Here is a 17,420-nt window from a genome sequence, read left to right as displayed (position 1 = left end):
TAAAAGAAAATTATTTTGAATGACTGTCTACTAGGCATAATGATTATAGTTTTGAACTTAGAGTTAGGAAAATCTAACTTCAAGTTCCATTTATTAGCTGTATAACCAGAGACAAATTAACTAATCTGTATCTTGCTCAGTTACTTCATCTGTACATTGGGAAGAATAATAACTGTAGTACTTTCTTATGGATTTCAACTGAGACTTAAATGAAATTGTATGTGTAAAAGTGCTTTTCAAATTCTAAATGCTGTGTGTGCTATTTATCATTATTATTAAGCAAAATTTTGTTTGCATATCAGAAAAATAATATTTCTACCAGAAAACCAAGCCTAAGGATTACCTCTGTCCTTCAGAACAGATAGATACATCAATAGATAGATATAGTTAACATGCCTCATTGCCATGACATATAAATTCTACTGCTCTATTCCTTTTGCTCTCAATGGACAGAGATAAGTAGTTGTTTTTCTATCTCTGTGACCCTGGACAAGTTTCTTAATTTCTGTCTACCTCAGTTTCTTAATTATTTGGATCAGTTTCCTCATTTGAAATGAAGGTGATAACAATACTCACCTCTCAGGTTTGCTGTGAAGATAAAATTAGGTAATATTAGGTAAAAACTTTAAAAAAAACACAAAGCATTTTATAAATGTTAGTTTTTATGACTATGTATTCTACATATAAGATACATTAATAATAACTCTTTCAGAGAACTTTTTCCTTAGTTGAACTCCCCAAAACACAAATTGACTTTAGCAATAGTACACTTAAATGCATCACAGCACAAGATCTGAAAGAGGTCAAAGTTAATACAAGAAAGTCATGTACTCGTAGTATGAAGGTGTATCCCAGGTCTACAATTTTTATATTCTATGTGTTCTTTTGCTAAACACTCAGGTGTTATTTTTTTTTTATCACCCATGGTTTTGCCAATAAACTAAAAAAAAATCAGTTTATAGTGCCTCAGGTCAGCTCCTCCCAATCACTATAGCTTATTCAAGGTTGCAGAGGGTATCAATTTTCCAAGACCTCCATCACCAATATTTGTAAGAGGCACAACTAGAAGGAGAGTTTCTGTTGTGATTTTGTTTTGATATCTATTATCATGTTGAAAGTTTTAAATGACTATTGGCCAAGTTACAAAGAAAACTGCAAGTTTATAGTACAAATGCCCACGTAGCTTCGGGTTCCAAATAATATTCTAATAAATATAATCTATTTATTTTTCTTTCTGATTGATGAAGACCAATGTATTTTTAAATAAAGATAATACTTCAGTATTTCAAGGAACCATTCTTTTGTCAGTATAGTCATTTTCCCCTTTGTGAGGACTGAATCCACTCTGTGTCTTTGTAATTGGTATATGTGAGTTGTCGTGGAAGAAACCAGTAAGATAAAGAAGTGGAATGCACATTTCAGAACCAAAGATTTTTTTTTCATTTCTAGCTTTTTATTCTCTATTTCTAGTATAATAGCAAGTGCCTAACCAATGTGTATTAATTGATTCATTTTAAATATATTATCTCATATGGCCCTCAAAAATAACTTTGCAAGGAAATAATGCAAATATTATAAATTAAGATATTGATATTTACAGAGGTTAAATTATATAAATATGATGATGTTGCAGAGCATAGAATAACTGATTCTTTTTTATTACAAAGCCTTTTTGATGTATACTGAGCATTTTTTCTTAACTCATAGCAGAGAAAATAAAAGGGAGATTTTGAGTTTTTCCCATGAAGGAAGAAAAAAATCCAGTATTTTTTTACTTTTTAATTCCTTAAGCATATTAAAAAACTTCCTAGACCTTAAAGGAAAGGTCCTAAAGTTTATATTTGTCTTCCAATATACTTTGCATGCAAAAAGGTATGATGCTTATTGTGACTCGTAATAGATTACTTCACCTTTTTTTCTCTTCCCCTCAGAGAGTGCAAATGTGGATAACTGAAAAATTCCAGAATTCATTCCATCTCTTTTTATTTCCTCCTTGGAAAAACACATCCAGGAAAAATAATGAAAGGAACAAGAAGAGCAACTACGTCAAGGTCAGTAGATTCCAATGTCAAATAATGGAAGGCCTTCTGGAGGCGCTGGCACGACACTGCCCCAGCTAAGATTAGACACATTGCCTCAAATAGCTAAATATTGTGGCCAAGGAAAATGTGAGTTTAAGAGGGAGGAGAAACTGATCCACAGTACAAAAATGTTTTTATGTCTCTGGTAAGTCCTAACAGTCTCAGTATTTTCCCCACCACAACAAAGTTGTTGCACAAGACCAGGACAAGAAGTAAGGACTGCATAATTTCCAAGTCCCTTGCCATTCTTGATGGAGCATCTTTCTATAATATAACTTATAGCTAAATTTACCTCTGGTGCAGGCACTAAATAAAAAATAAAGTAAGTGTGGGGCAAAGAGCAACTTACTTCCCATGGTCTATGGGGTACCTTACCAGGGGGTTGGGATAATCAAATAATATCGTGAATGAATCATATTTTGACCATGAAGCACACTACAAAAGTGAAGTTATAATGACTGAATTCCTTTCTATTTTTTCCAGTGTCCTGCCATCTTTGTGCTAGAAAATGAAAAATAAAGTTTTGGCTTCTACACTTTCTGAATGATAAATCTTTTCTTAGAACCAAAAAAATCTGTCCAAGTAATGACATCTATCTCCATTATTTGGCTGAGAAATATATGAATGAATTTCATCTCCTAAAGAAATGTTTTAACTAAAAACCATCTATCTCAGATTAGGAATGTAAATTCATCAGTAAAAGCTACTGGAAAATTGTAAAACCCTGTTTGTCATAAGAAGTAAAATAGGTCACTCCTACACTGAGCACATGAGACAACTGTGGAGGAATCATCAAGTTTAAATTTGTCAATATGGGAGAAAAACTAGGCCTACTTCTAAATAATGAGCAGATTGATTATGGACACTCATGATCTTTTTTTTTTCATAAGTCAGGAAAACACCTTCACACAGAAAAAAAGAAATTCTGGAATCTGTGAATTTAAAATCATTTTGGGGACTTAAGGGCGAAACCAAAAATGGTGGTTTGAAGCTAGCATGCTCCCCCAGCTTTCCCCTACACAACATTAAATAAATCCTCTACACAGACATTAAAGCTACAGATCCCACCAAAAAAAGAAGAAATCAAAATCAGTTTTCAATTGTAGATATCTTAGAGGATCTTCAGTGAAGTTCCTTCTCTTCAGGGAAAAAAGGGTAAGTAAACTTCAGCTAGATGGGAAAGCCAGTAGGAGCTTTTAGCCACAAAGCACTCTATGTCCCAGCAGTTAAACAATAGCACAGGTTCCGGCAGCTAGAGAGCAAGCCAGCAGGAAGGGTTCCAACCCCAGAGGTGGAACTCTGGAAACACTGTAAGCAAGACAGGAGTGGCTTGGAAACAAAGTTCTACTTAGTCAGAGCCTGGACGTAAATGAAGAAACAAACTAAAACTTCTGAATAGGCAATGACTGGGCTGCTTGGTCCCTGATAAGCCAAGGATCAGACCCCAGCCCCAGCACAAAAAGCTTAGGTCTATAGTCCCTATAATCAAGGAGCAGAGTTCAAACAATCATAATGGGCAAAACAACTAAAGGAGACCTAATCATAGAAAGCTAGTGTGCAGATAGAGATGATAAAAATGCCACCTTAGAAGAGGAAAGCAGAAAAAAAAAACCTATGTGAAAAGTCTCAAAGGAGTCTATGAATTGGTCTCAACTACAAAAAATTCATAGAAGAACTTAAAAAAGAAGTTAAAAAGCAAAGAGAAGAAGAAAGATGGAAAAAAGAAAACAAAGTCATATAAGAAAATTATGAGAAATTGATCAAAGAAATCAACTACTTTAAAAGTAAAAATAACCCATTGAAAAAGAATGTAATTCTCCAAAAATATAACTGATTAACTGGAAAAGGAATGCAATACATCTAAAACTCAAATTGATCAAGTGGACAGGAATGCAACTCAAAAAGTAAAATTAACCAAGTGGAAAAGTAAAGATAAAAACTAACTGAAGAAAATTAAACCATAAAAATTATAATTGAACAAATAGAAACCAATGAATCTTTGAGACATCAAAGTCAAAAGGCTACAAAAGTTGAAGAAAATGTAAGGTATTTAAAGGGAAAAAAACAAATGACCTGAAAAATAAATCCAGGAGAGATAATTTATGAGTTATCGATCTACCATAAAGCTTTAGATTAAAAAGAGAATCTGGGAAATATCTTTAAGCAATTTATCAGGGGAAAAAAGTCTAAATTTGCTATACCAAGAAGACAAAATAGCCAGTAAAAGATTACACAGAATTCCTGTAGAAAGAGACCCCAGGATAAAAACTCCAAGGATTATCAAAGCCAAATTTCAGAATTTTGAAATAAAGGAGAAAGTATTATGAACAACCAAAAAGAAGCAATATAAAAAGAAAGGAAACACAATCAGAATTACATGGGTCTTATCAGCTTGAACACTGAAGGATCAGAGGGCCTGCAATACAATATTTCAGAGAGCAAAAGGCTTTAGAATACAAACAAGAATTTACTACCCTGCAAAATTCAGCATACTCTGTCAGGGGAAAAGATGGATGTTCAATGAAATAGGGAACTTCCAGAATTTCCTTTTAAAAGGACCAGAACTGAGCAGATAATTCCATCTTCAAATACAAGACTCAAGAGATGCATATAAATGTAAACAGAAAGAGTGAAAAAAGAAAGCAAATGTTAGTCAAGAACATTAAATTGTATATACCACATAATGGAAGATGGTGCTTGTATCTCATGAGAATTATATTTCTCTTAGGTTCATTAAAGGGTTGAACATAGTTGAAGAGATTGTACTTAGAGGATATGAATACAATTGACTATTTCAGTTTATATTACTATGTTTGAGACAGATTTCAGGGTGTCTTACTGTGGCTGATTAAACCAATATTAGCTCAAAATGCTCTACCACTGCTTGTGCACAAATAGTCCAGATGAAAAACTGGGATGCTTACTCTAAACCTATGTGTCTCTCATTTCCTTTGGCCTGTTTTAATTATGTCTTGCTCATAAATTCAACACTCTCTGATGAGGGTATCCTATGCTGGGTGGTCCTATGCCAGTATCTCTCATTCCTTACTATCAATTGCAAAGTTCTTAAGAGAGACTTTCAGGGTATCCCAGTAGTTGGAGAACTTAGAGACTCAATACTTTATTAAATCAGTGACTTTATTTTACTAGATACTTTAGACATTTGTATTAGCATAGGAGCAGAGAATGGGAACCTACTTAGAAGAGTTGTATATAAAGAGATTAGGAAGTAATCCTATCTTAATCCTTATTTTAGTTAATGAGGGGTTAAGTACTAAGGTTGGGGAGCCAAAGGTGGGGGAGTGTGGGAGAAAGTGTATTTGATTCTTTTATTGGGGAATACTGTAGGACTATAGAGGGAGGGAGATAGTATCCTTAGAAGTACTGAATATGAAAACATCATGAAAAGATTTTGCTTAGGGCAAATGATGTGGCTTTGTATGAAATGAGGTGACTTTGTATGATGCTTCATATGATGCTTTGGCTCATGAGGATTGTTTGTCTATGAGGATACTTGAAATTGAAATAAGGTATAAAATGATTTTAATTTGATGTGATTCATGATTCTTGAGAAGTATATTTCTAATGAGACAAGAGTGAGGGTTTTTAGTGACTATGAATCAATGCTGCTTATCAATCAATCAATCAGTCGATCAACCTTTGATTGATTGTACTTTGATAGTAATTAGTAAATAGTAACAATAGATAGTAAATAGTATTGCTATCAGGTCAGACAAAAGAAGTATAATTTAACAAAATGGATAAAAGTAAAAGATGGTTGAAACAATAAAAACATAAAGCATTAATAGGTAAATAATACCTGGTGAAGATGCACAAGGACCTATTATAGTAAAGGGGGAAGAAAGAGAGTGTAAACACTGAGTAAATCCTCTTCAATTGAATGGGTCCAGAGAAAGAATAACATACATTCCCAATTGTATTTAAAAATTAATCCTAGGGCAGTTAGGTAGCACAGGGGATATAGGATCAGTCCTGGAGTCAGGAGGACCTGAATTCAAATCTGACCTCAGACACTTAATGCTTAATTAGCTGTTTGACCTTGAACAAGTCATTTAAACACATTGTCCCACACAAATGAGAGCCAAAAAAAAAGAAGAAAGAAAGAAAAGAAAAGGAAGGGAAAAAAATCTATCCTACCCTACAGGGAAGTGGTAGAGGGCAAGGGGAAGTAAAGGGAAAAGGGACAGATAAAAGAGAAAGCAAAGATATAAGTGAAAGTAAACTGAAATTTAAAATTTAAAAGTTAAAGGGGAAAGGCAGCAAATGATAGATGAGGAGGAATAAGAGGAAAATGAAAAATACCAAGGGTGAAAGGTAACATGGGGGGAAATAAAGAATTAGTAATATTTACTACAAATATGAATAGAATTAACTCTCCCATAAAACAGAAGTGGATATCAGAATGGATTAAAAACCATAATCCTACAATATGTTACAAACAAGAAACACATTTCAATTGCAGAGAAACACACAGAATAAAGACAAATAACTAGAGCAAAATATTTTATGCTTCAGCAAAATAAAAAAAAATCAGGGATAACAATCCTGATTTCAGATAAAGCAAAAGTTAAGATAGATCTTGTTAAAATGGATAAGGAAGGAAACTTTATCTTCTTGAAAGGCATCACAGGCAATAATGTTATATCATTATTAAATATATATGCACCTAGTGATATGATGTACGAATTCTTAGGGAAGAAACTGAATGAGTTACAATAAGGGGGGACTTCAAAATCCATCTCTTAGAACTAGATAAATCTAGCCAAAGAATAAACAAGAAGAAAGTTAATTAGGAAAATAAAATCTTAGAAAATTTAAATATGATAGACCTCTGGAGGAAAAAAATGGGAATAGAAAAGAATATGCCTTTTTCTCTGTGGTATATGGCACCTATACCAAAATTGACCAAAATTGACTAGTTCATAAAAAGTTTTCCATTGAATGGAGAAAGGCAGAAATAATAAATGCATATTTTTCAGCTCAGTGCAATAAATTTACATTTATTAAATGGCAATGGAAAAATTAACCACAAATTAACTGGAAACTAAATGATTTAATTTTAAAGAAAGAGTGGATCAAACAACAGATCATAGAAATAATCAATCATGGGGGAAGCTAGGTGGCACAGTGAATACAGCACTGGCCCTGGAGTCAGGAGGACCTGAGTTCAAATCCATCCTCAGATGCTTAATAATTACCTAGCTGTGTGGCCTTGGGCAAGTCACTTAACACCTTTGCCTTGAAAAAAGCTTAAAAAACAAATAATCAATCATTTCATTCAAAAAATGATAACAATGAAACATCATTCCAAAATTTATAAAATGCAAGCAAATTCATTTTAGGGGAAATTTTACATCTCTAAATGCTAAAATGAATAAAAATAGAGAAATCAGAGATCAATGAATTGGATATACAACTAAAAATCTAGAAAACACACAAATTAAAGATTTCCAATTAAATATCAAATTAGAAATTCCCAAAATCAAGGAAGGGAGAGATTAATAAAATTAAAAGCAAGGAAAACATTGCTCTAATAAATAAAATAATTAAAAAATGGGAAAAGTCTGACATGTTCCAAAATATTCACAACATAGCATTCTTATTGTAATGGAAAAGAAATGGATATTAAGGGGATGTCCTTCAATTGGGGAATGGCTGGGAAAATTATGAAATATTAATGTTATGGAGTACTATTGTTCTATAAGAAAACATGAATGGTTAGACTCTAGAGAAGTAAGGAATAAATTACAGGAATTGATGCTGAGTGAAGGGAGCAAAATCAAGAGAACATGATACACATTGACATCTACTAAGATGCATGCAGCTCCTCTCATCAGTTCAGAAAGCTAGGATAATTCTGGAAGATCTGTCATGGACAATGCTGTCTACATGAAGAGGAAGAAAAATAAAGCTAAACAAAACAACAACAGCAAAAACAACCTATAAAATCTGAATGAACACTATGTTCACATTTTACAAAATTTCTCTTATGTTTTTCCTTCCTATCTTTTGGGTTCTTTTTTTTCCCTTAGTCCTTATTGCTCAAACAAAAAATGCCTAATAAATGGACAAGCATGATCTTTTTTTTTTCATAAGTCAGGAAAACACTTTCACATAGGAAAAAAAAAAAGAAATTCTATGAACTTAAAATCATTTTGGAGACTTAAGGGCGAAACCAAAAGGGTGATTTGAAGATAGCATGCTCCCCCAGCTTTCCCCCACACACCATTAAATGAATCCTCTACAGATACATTAAAGCTACAGATCCCACCAAAAAAAAAAAAAAGAAGAAATCAAAACAAGTTTTCAATTGTAGAGATCTCAGAGGATCTTCAGTGAAGTTCCTTCTTTTCAGGAAAAAAAAGGGTAAGTAAACTTCAGCTAGACAAGAAAATCAGTGGGAGCTTTTAACCCCAAAGCACTCTATGTCTCAGCAGTTAAACAATAGCCTAATCTGATAATATGTTCAATATTTATCAAACTTTTCATCATAGAGGGGGAGTTAGAAGGGAGGGTGGAAGGAAATTATGTAGCTCATAAATCTGCATATGCATGTGGATGAATTTTCAAACACTCTCAAAACATGTAACTGGAAAAATAAAATAAAATATCATTTAGAGAAAAATAAAACAAGGAAACAAAAATATAACTCCTGCTCTTGCTTTATAGAAGAGAGGAAACTAGAAGTCTGGCATATGACATTTAATGGAAATTAATAATTTTTTTTCTGAATTCTTCTACCCTTCATCTTTGTTATAAATGTTGTCATATTAAGTAATGAGAATAGGTAATGATATGTTTTAAAAATAAAGGAAATGTTGAAATTAGAAAAAAAACATTTGATTATTTTATTTCCATAAAATGTTTCCTTTGTGTTTTATTTATATACTTTAAAACATCAAAACATCATTATGAAGTTATTACAGTCTTCACCATATCTTTAAAAAGGGTTCATGGCACATAAAGAGACTAAGAACTACTGGATGGTTAGGATACCTAATCATTTTCTTTTAAAAGGATACAGAAACTCTTGACTGGAATTTAATGCCTGGGGTTGATGCCAAGATGTTTAGTTTTAAGATACAGGAAAAAAGTCTCTCATCTGATTATCAATCTTTTTATTTTTGCAGATGATCAAACTTTTTGTGGGATCCTATAAAAGTGACAGGCTGTTTTCTTCAGTTGTCTTCAGTTTTCTTTTCACCTTTCTTTGATTATATCTTTTCTTTCTGAAGTTCCAAGGTGGGGAAGAAGGATTTTTCCCCTTTCTCCTATCCAGGGAACATCTGATAGAAACTTGCAACAAAAGCAAATGTCAGGGCACATTTGTAGATGGCCTGAGAGGAGAAGCTCAAATTAGACTTTTTTTAGTACAAGGAATGGAAGAAGTCATGGTATTGAAAGGTTTCCTGCTGCAATAGATATTTCCATGTAAGCCCCTTGGGAATAGGAGCTGTCTTTTACCATTTGTCCTGTGCTCAGCCCTTAGCACAGAACCTGGAATACAATAGGAGCTTAATAAATAGATAAAATATATGTGGGTGTTATCTATAAAGTATATATTTCCAAAGAAATTCTGACTAATGCTTATTTATGTGCAGATTCTAGTGTAGAGTGAATAACAATCCTCTAAAACTCCTGTGTAAATCCTGTGTAGAGGAAATTAGAGTTCTGAATCCTAAGAAGTCTCTATGTACAAAGTTAACAGAACTTAATTTTCTAGTCAGAGAAGGGAGATTTCCTGACCAGTTGAAGCAATTGAGATGACCTCGTAAGGTGATCCCAAATTCAAGGCAATGGGGTTAAGTGGCTTGCCCAAAGCCACACAGCTAGGTAATTATTAAGTGTCTGAGGCCAGATTTGAACTCAGGTACTCCTGACTCCAGGGCCAGTGCTCTATCCACTCTACCACCTAGCCACCACCCCCCATCCCGAGTGAAGATTTCCTAAACAGCATCATCCTTAGGGAAGAGATAAGAATTATTCACAACATTGAGCAGTAAATATCCTTCTTGGAGAACAAAGACATATGGAGTTTGGGTATGTGGGAGAATGAGATCTGAAATTTGTCTTCCCAGCTTCATTAGACTAAAAATTTTAGATTATTTAGAAAGTATAAGTTTGAAGGACTATAGATTATTTATTTAGCATTCCCTCAAAGTAGATTCAACCAGACATGCCATAGTCCAAGCTTTGTGGATAAATTTCAACACTTCATTATGTGATCTGAACCAAATTAAAATATAATTGGCTTTTATTTTTGGAAAAAAAATGTTAAATGTAATAGAATGTATGTTATTATTATGTTCTTAAGTCAGAATGAGTACCAAAGACTTCAAACCCAATTTCTATTTGAGTTTAATACCACTTTTCAGAACACCATATGCATTCCTGTGGGAATGCCAAAGGATTATCCCAATGGAAATATTAAATTTAGTTCTTTTATCAGGAAACTTTATATGTTGATTATTTTTCATGTTTCCTGTGCCCATTGATGGAATTCTGCTCATGAATATCATTTTATGCATCTTCTATTGGTATATAAACCATAGGGAGATTCTTCAAATCTTAGGGACACTATTGAAAAGCAGAAGTCATCAGAATGTCAGAGCATTGTCTCCCAATGAAAACCCTAAGTATAATTGCTTTATCAGGGAAATGTATTAGGAAAAATAAAGTCTATCTGATTCCCAGCTTCCATTTCTAACCTCCCATGATTGCACAAAAGCAAGGAAACCCCTTTACCCACTCTGTGATGACTAGTCAACTCTAGACATAAACTCCACCTTAGTTTTATTTTGTAAATTATCCTAGAGCAATCTCAGGTAGGAACAATGAACCAAAAAGAGAAAATGCTCTTTCTGTCTCATAGGTGAATCCAGATGATTTAAAGGAGCTCATCAACAGGTTAATCTATATGATATCTTACAAAATTATCCATCATTGATTCAGTTCAATATAGCTTAATAAATATGGTTATGAACACCTTCTATTTGCAAGGTGCTAGAGATATCTAGGCAAAAAGCAAAAAAAAAATTCCCCAAAGGAGTTTTCTATATTATCCCACTAGAGAAACAAATACCTATGTGAATAAATAAATTCCAAACTGTCTACAGTTACCAGAGGGCAAGATTGTTAACAAATGGGTGAGGGGTGACATATACATGAATCAAAGTTCTGGGGCTCGGAATCCTGACTTAAAAAGTCCATTTCTATATATCCATTAGAATAGAAATGTTTCTATTTCCAAAGTAAGAAGGACCAATTGATATCAAGACAGAAATAAACTAATCACAAGGCAGAGAATAGCAGAACAGGAATAATCAATCATCTGTTCTCTATCTCAAGGATTCCTATATCTACAAAACAAAAATAAGCAAGCAGGCTAAGCATACCCATGGTAACATAAATTCCCATATTACAATTCACAGATAATTTTTGCTAAGACTCAGAAAGGAAAGATAATGAATACACTGAACACACACACACACAGAGAGAGAGAGAGAGAGAGAGAGAGAGAGAGAGAGAGAAGCAAATAGAAAAGGCTCCCAAATGTAAAATTCCTTTTCTTGGCATTCTTATTCTGTCATCATCCTACTTTTTAAATTTTATCTTGTGTTCTTCCTCAATGCTCTGCCCACCAGTCAAAAGGGATTACTTCTTGCTCTTCTCCATCATTCATCCTAATTCAGAACTTCAAGATCTTTTTCCTTTTTCCTTTGCTTGCTGATTTAAAAAAATGAAATAAAAAGCCAGGGGTGGGGTGAGTGAGGAAATGGAGCATTACTGACTAAGCTAGGCTTAAATTTCACCAAAGCTATAATTAGCAGTTTGGGCACCTGGATTCAAGTTTTACAAAATAATACAAGTCAAGCAAATCAAAATACACCTTCAAATAAACTTTTAAAGATGTGTTCAGTGATGGATGGAACATTGCCCTATTAAGTTGCACCACAATGCGACTGCCAGGGAGAACACTAAGGGAAGGGGTGAGGGATATCAGGGCTGAGTAGGAAAAATATGTCATCTGGTATGATAGGACTAATGTTTAAAGCTATTCTCTCATGCAGGTTGGGCAAGTTTTTACTTTAAAGATATTGAAAAATCCGCTGAATCTTGCTTGTATTAGGGGATGAAGAAATCAGATTGTTAATGTCATTTCCTCATCATCTGAGTATAGAGCAGTCACAAGGAACTAGAGGGGTCTGTCAGATTCTAAGATAGGAGATCATACACTTGAGAAACTCAGCCAGATCAACTGAATATGTCTTCAATGCCCTTCCTTTCTAAATTGCCTTTTTGCTATGGCTAAGTAAATTTCACTTTAATGGCTAAATGGCCACATTTTGTTCTAATATGAAACCTAAAGTTTTGATCCTTGCCTTGAATAGTTTGGCATATGCCAAGGTGAAGGAAATGGAGGAAGCACACCTTCTAGTAGTATCATATTTTGGTTCATTATTCTTTATTAATACCTCTAAGCTCAGTTATTTCTATGATACTAAGTGCTATTAGAATTATCTAAATTTTATTGCCCTGGATCAAGGACATAACAGCCTCTCTCTGATTATCACTTGGAGTTGCTCCCCTTCTTCCCCCTACTAATACATAGTTATTATTCTATAAACATTCCAAGTGTATGGAGATTTAGGTTTCACCTATCCTTTGCCTGATCCAGTATACTACCCCAGGTCCCTGGCCTTATTAGTGCTGATTATTGTTATATAACAATGGCAATCCAACTCTACATTCACTCTGGAGGAGAAGTCAGTGGAATAATTTTAAAGGAGAGTTAAGCTTCTTGAATGAGATTAAGGGAAATGTCTCTTGTTTGGGGGAGGATGGGTTCTTTCTATCCCTGAGCATCACCTGTAACTCCCAGGAAATACAAAGTCAGATTATTAGTATGTAAAGGTTCATTTTAGGAAAAAACTTCTTAGAGAAAACAATATCTAAAAGCTTAATTCTTTAATTCTTTGTACTTTTCTTTTAAGAATATTATATATGGGGGAAGCTAGACAGCCCAGTGGATAGACCGCTGGAGTCAGAAGGATTTTAGTTCAAATTTAGCCTCAGATTGCAATAATAATTACCTGGATTATGACCTTGGGCAAGTCACTTAACCCCTTTGAAATTTCATATATATATATATATATATATATATATATATATATATATATATACATATATATATATACACATATATGTACTCCTAAGTCTGAATGGTGTATTCCCCCAATAAGCATCTTAAGGACTAAGATTTATTAATTTTTCTCTCTGTTTCTCAGCCCCAGAACAATATTTTGAATATTTTGTACACAGTAATTGCTTAAGAAGACCTTGCTAGAATTAATTAATAAGTTGAATTAATCCAGGGATCAGGGTTACAAAGCAGTTACACACACATGATAACATTTATTCTTCATAACACAGTTACCTGATGATCATTGGATAAAATATTTATAGCTGAAAGAGACTTTAGGAATCACTGAGTCCAATATCCTTATTTTAAAGATGAAAATACTGAGACTCCATAAGATGAAGTGATCTGTCCAAGGTTACACAATTAAATAACATTTTTTTCTAGGGGCATAATCATGATTCAGACCCAGTTTATTTCAAAACCAGAGACTTTTCCTTCTTCCCTATGTTGACTATCTTCATTTTACAGAAGAGAAAAATAAATGGTTCTCTTCTAGTTACACAATTATAAAATGACAGCCAGAATTTGTACACATTCCTCAGACTAGCAGCTAGGTAGCAAAATGCATACAGTACTAGGGCTGGAGTCAAGAACATCTGAGTTCAAATTCAACCTCAGACAATGTGTGACCCTAACCAAGTCATTTAATCCTATTTGCCACAGTTTCCTCATCTGTAAAGTAGCAGGAGAAGGAAATATCAAACCTCTCTAGTATCTTTGCAAAGAAAACTACAATTGGAATCTTAAAGGATCAGGTGTGACTGAATTATACTCTGATTGAGTGAATAACTTCCCTTTCTGAACCTGTTTCCTCCTCTGTAAGTGTAGGAATGAACTGAATGATTAATAATTTTACTCCAATTCAGTTTTTATCTATAATTCATATCTAGTCCTTTTATCAAGAAACATTATTTTAGTGCTTAGACAGATCAAATAAGACAGCAAAAGTGTCATGAGATATGTCCTTAGATAAGATTCATCTTGTACTCAATCTACAGATGTGGAAACTGAGACTGAGAAAGAAGTAGTAACTCTCCCAAGATCACCCAGGAAGATTGTCAGATCAGGGATTTGAGTCCAAGTTTTCATCTCCATCTTCAATGCTATGTCTATTCCACTACACTGTAGTCTTTTCTCTTGCATCATTTACCCTATGCCTTTCTGTCTTATTTAGAGAAAGTCTAACTGCCATTTAGTTTCTTTCCCATTTCTACCTCGTTGCCACTTTTATAAACTGTTTCTCTTCTTTCATACTTCATTTAACTTCTCACATCCTGTCTCGTTTATTCTCTCGCCTGCCAAAGAGAATATGTTCTGAACAAGGCCTACTGGGATATTCTTTCAGGATGGTGGTCTCCATTAGAATGTCCCCAGGGCTCACTTTCAAGTATGTGGGACACTTTGAGACCCCCATGCCTGACTGCATACAACTCGAGGATGCAGACATAAACTGTGCCATATAAAACCAGGTAATTTTTTTTAATTCAACATCATCAATATCATTGTTATCATCACTCTACTACTAATATTATCACTAATACCACCAACACTAACTGCTGCTACTGTTAATTGTTATTTCTTGATTTATTTTTCTTCTTCCAATTTTTGATCCCTTCCTATTCTTAAAGTAGTCTTTTTTTTACTGTAAAGGTATACCAACTAGGAAAGAAATACAATGAATATTTGGGAATTCATGCATGAGTGAGAGAAAGGCAAGGTGAGCATGTTGAGAGAGATAGGAATGATGCATTGAAAAATATGAGAATATTGTCTAGAACACAATCAACTTTTTGTCAATTTCTAATAAGAAAATTTTCTCAAGTAACAGCATGGTGTGTCTGTGTGTGTGTTTGTGTGTGTGTGTGTGTGTTCAGTTATTTTTCAAGGGGGTCTTCCTAACCCCATATGAGATTTTCTTTGCAAAAATATTAGAGGAATTTAACATTTGCTTCTCCAGCTCATTTTTGAAATGAGAAACTGAGGGAAAAAGGAAGATTTGTCTTCCAGATCTAAGTCTAGTGCTTTGTGCACTCCATAGCGACAAACTAGAAATTTAAAATTCCATAGATACTCCCTCAATGAGAAATAGAAAGCTTTCTTAAAAGAATGCAAGTTGGGGCAGCTAGGCGGCACAGTGCATAGAGCAACAGCCCTGGAATCAGGAGGACCTGAGTTCAAAGCCAGGCTCAGACACTTAATAATTACTTAGCTAATTACCTAGCTGTGTGATCTTGGGTAAGTCACTTAACCCCAGTGCCTTGCCCCCCCCAAAAAAACTTTTAAGTTCCTTAAGGTCAGAGACATTTATTTTCAGATTTCTGATCAATCCATGAGTTCTTACTCCAATTAAGAATCTGGCTCTCTAAGGCTATGTGAAAGGAATTAAGATCTGACAATTCTCCATATGTTAAATTGATTTAAATACAATCACAGACAACAAAGTATGTTTGTTTTACGAGGTTCAGTTTACCTAATTATGAATAGACTCAACACCCTAGCAGAATGGCTACTTGAATGAATTCTTTTGCTATAGAAACCCATAAACCAATTTAGTACAGGGCCTTTTTCAGAGTAAGATCAAGTGTCTTGTCATAAATTAAGCAGAAACACATTTTTTTTTGGTCCCAAGATATTTTCTGATCTATTCTTTCTGTTCTCCAGCTTCTCACTAACCCACAAAATGTGATTCTCCCTACAACCAAGTACAACTGACACAGTTTAGAACATTTTAGTGGATGGACCTCATCGTCAATTTATTGTGATTAAATATATTTTAACTTTTCAGGGGGACTCTTTTTAGAGCCTTGAATCTTATTTTTTACCTCATCCAGTCAATACTTGGCTTCTGATGCAGAACAGACATTGTAGTCAGCTGATCCAGAGTTGCTGCTGGGATACTGATCCTAGCCTTGACCATTTGATGCTCACATTTACATCTTCTATTCAAGAAATTAAGGCAATGGATAGATGGAGAGAGAGAGAGAGATCAAAACCTAGACTAAGGTAAAGGTTTTGAGGACTTAGAGACCGACAGAACACGAAACATAACTTTTGGCTACCAGATACTTTAATTGATGAATTCTAAGTTAGAGCCATGGAAGACAGAAAAATCATGATTTGTGAATGGTTCATAGACAGTTTCTCCCCAGGCCAGGTTTGATCTTGCCTTTCCCTCTGCTCAATCACAAATGAACTATCCAAAGAAAAAAAGCAGCCATACGTTCTCTTCATCAGGACAAGACATAAAATGGAAAAGTTCTAAACAATGATTTCATTTCACTATGCCATAAGGAGAAATTGAATCCCTGATACAAAATTGCTAAGCCTTCATCCAAAAATTGCCTATACTGAAAATATGAGCTGAACATCATTAAAGTACTATATTGTATTTCCTACATTCTTTTGTTTACTTGCATGAGGAATTAAAGGAACTGAATTCCTCTTTCCTTAAATTCCTGGGTTCAAATAGTCTTTTCATTGTCTAGGAGTTACTTAGATCTGCAAGAACATGGAGTTGGTGAGACATAGTAAATGATTTTTTTTATTTAATTAATTTATTTTGAATTTTACAATTTTTCCCCTAATCCCACTTTGCTCCCCCCACCCCTCACAGAAGGCAGTCTGTTAGTCTGTTGTTGCCATGGCATACATTGATCTAAGTTGAATGTGATGAGAGAGAAATCACATCTTTAAGGAAAAAAATAAATATAAGAGATAAGAAAATTACATAATAAGATTTTTTAAAATTAAAGATAATACTCCAGTCTTTGTTCAAACTTCAAAATTCTTTCTCTGGATACAGATGGAATTTTCTATCACAGATACCCCAAAAGTGTGCCTGATTGATGCACATAGAATGAGCAAGTCCATTAAGATTGATCATTAGCTCCACATTGCTGTTATGGTGTACAATGTTCTTCTGGTTCTGCTCATCTCATTCAGCATCAGTTCATGCAAAGCCTTTCAGGCTTCCCTGAATTCCCATCCATCCTGGTTTCTAATAGAACAATACTGTTCCATGATGTACATATATCACAATTTTTACAGCCATTCCACAATTGATGGACATTCACTCAATTTCCAATTCTTTGCCCTCCAAAACAGGGTTGCTATGA

This window comes from Macrotis lagotis, chromosome 1, assembly GCF_037893015.1.
Source record: "Macrotis lagotis isolate mMagLag1 chromosome 1, bilby.v1.9.chrom.fasta, whole genome shotgun sequence".
Classification (NCBI taxonomy): Eukaryota; Metazoa; Chordata; class Mammalia; order Peramelemorphia; family Peramelidae; genus Macrotis; species Macrotis lagotis.
Note: the sequence above shows the minus strand (reverse complement) of the source record.